The sequence below is a fragment of the Tupaia chinensis genome, unplaced genomic scaffold, assembly GCF_000334495.1.
Source record: "Tupaia chinensis unplaced genomic scaffold, TupChi_1.0 Scaffold000338_1, whole genome shotgun sequence".
Lineage (NCBI taxonomy): Eukaryota > Metazoa > Chordata > Mammalia > Scandentia > Tupaiidae > Tupaia > Tupaia belangeri.
Genome location: NW_006159832.1, coordinates 270857 through 273699, shown reverse-complemented (window position 1 = coordinate 273699; position 2843 = coordinate 270857).

Sequence of the window (2843 nt, the reverse complement as noted above, 5' to 3'; positions counted from 1 at the left end):
ATCTGAAGTTAATTTGAGTGACAGCTTTTCAGAGCAAGGGGAGAATGCAAAAGAAATGGAACAGGAAGGAAAAGGAAAATATTATTTGTAGATCATACAGTTAACTGAGTCAGCAGCCTAGGCAGATGAAGCTCAGAGAGCAAGAGTAAGAATACACCTTCCTTATGGAAAATTCCCCACCACACCAGTAAAGCGTCTAGAGCACTTTTTGGTTTACAAAGTAGTAAAAATGTGGGCTTTATATTATGCCTTTAAAGATGGAAATTCTAAAGCCAGCCAGGTGGTATGATGGGTAAGGCAGCTAGATCACACGAGGCCAACTGAATGGTTCTAGTCCCAGACCCACTGACTTGAAAAACAAGTCAGATGCATGTGCATGTGTGCCCAAAATCCCAAGAGGAGAATGGAAGAGAAGAGACTGTGGCATGGCCATCAATTTCTAGGGGTAATTTCTCACTTTTCCTCTCTGTCTGTCTCTCTAGTAAGTACACGTGTCCTATAGGAAAAACTTAAAAAAAAAAAAAAAAAGATGGAAATTCTAGGGGCAATTCTAAATAGCACTATGAAACTATGAATCACAATTCCTGTACAAAAACACTTTAGATTTTAAAAGCCACAATAGTAGCCTCTGAACTAAGACTGTTAAATTTAGCAACATATTGGCCGTATTTTAGATCACATGGGACACAGCAAAATGTCACAGAGGCCTGACACATAGATTTTATTCCAGCTCTGGAGATCTTCTATGAATGTGAATCTTAGGCTTTCATTTTGCCACTGGTCAATAAATTCCTCAAGGGCAGAAACAATATTTTATTATTTGTTTTTAAAACCCAACCCTCCATTGATCCTGTCCACCTCTAGCACATAAAATGAAGCTTAATAAGAATCTTAAAAAATACATGTTGTTTTAATTGTCTCAAAAAATATAAATGGAAAAAAAATTATTTTCTGAGGTAAGGTAGTTTGAGCAGGAGAGAAAATGCATCTTCATATAGATGAATTATTAAAAGTGATTATTAGTTTTTCAGTTCAGCCCATGAACCATAACATAACTATAACAGTTTTGCAATACATTTGAAATACTCACAATTTAACAAAACCTATTAGCTACAATGGTAGGCACATTTTTCTTTTTTTAAAAATTTTTGTTGTTGTGAGAGTAAGAGAACGAGGAAGGAGTATCCTCTAAACCCTGCATGTGATGATCCTCTTCCTCCAGTCCTCTAGCTCAGGGGACCTAATCCCTGGCTATGGACTAGTGCCAGTCTGTGGTCTATTATGGGCCAGGACACACAGTGGGAGTTGGACAGCAGACAAGCAAGCAAGCCTTGATCTGTGTTTGCAGTCATTCCCTATTACTTGTGTTGCTACCTGGGTTCTGCCTCTTGACAGATCAGTAGTGGTATTGGATTCTCAAGTGAATATGAGTCCTATTATTGTGTGATTATTTTATTATATAGTGCAGTGTGGTAGTGGTGGAAATTGCGTGCACAGTGGATATGGTGGATTAGGTTATCCAGGGACAGATAACCTCCACCCACTCACTAGAGTGCCTGTCTTCCATGAGGTCCCTGATGACAGGAAGGTTGGGGACCACTGTTCTAGTCCATTTGAGGAATTATCTTCCACGAGGCTAAGCTATGGTGCTGGGAAGGTTATGGACTCCTCTTCTAGCCCATTAGATCTTGGGCACTGGCACACATGCTTGACTGGGTCAGGGATTCAAACTTCAGCCACCATGTCAGATCCAGCTGCTCTTGAGCAGCTCATTACTAATGAACATGTAGCCAGCCTGTTTTTTTTTTTTTTTTTTTTTTTTGGAGAGATTTTTCACTATAGGGCGCGTGCGCTCGCCAGACAGACAGAGACAGATATTAGAGACAGAAAGCGAGAAATCACCCCCCGGGGGGATGGTCACGCCGCAATCCCTTCTCCTCCATTCTCCTCTCGGGATCTTGGGCACGCACGCACACACGCCCGACGTGAGTTTTAAGCCACCGGGTCCGGGACGCGAACCGCGGTCGACCACGTGGGAGTCCAGCGACATAGCCATTACGCTAACTGCTGGTTCCCTAGCCAGCCTGTTTTGTGATCACTTTTTATTCAAACATGGAATGAAGAAAGAGGAAGAGGGAAGTTTCAGAAATAAATAGACAGGAGTTAGGAGATTTGAGTAAGGAAGCAGACAAAAGACATCATACAGTATCATGTGAGAGTGTGCTTGAATTAAAACTAACTGTGCTTTCATCTCTCAAAGAGAGAGGGGTAGTTGTACAAAAACCTAAAAGTCGAAAACTGAGTAAGGTACTTTCCCTGTATCAAGATTCAGTTACAGACAATGTCTGGAAGGACTGAGCTAAGGAGAATTCGCTACTATTTAGAGATAAAAATGGGTAAAAAGAAGGTATTAGCCTTAGGCCTTGGGAAAGTTTCAGGAGGAAAACATTAAACTTACCTTACAGAAGTGCAGTGGGCAATGTTTGTTTTAGTTTAGTTTTTTTTTTTTTTTTCTTTTACTTAACCAGAAATTTTGTAAGGAGAAGCCTTTCCCACTCTCAGCTTACGTGGTTCAGGCAGAGTTAAATCTTCCTCTGACTTATTTTTGTAAACTATGCATAAGGGATTGATAACAAGAATACATAAGGAACTAAAGAAGCTGTTTGGAAAAAAGATGATGAACACTATTAAAAGATGGGAGAAGGAGTTGAAAAGAACATTCACTAAAGATGACATACGAATAGCCAGAAGGCTTATGAAAAAATGCTCAACATCCCTCATGGTAAGGGAAATGCAGATCAAAACAACAATGAGATACCACCTAACCCCAGTCAAAACGGCTA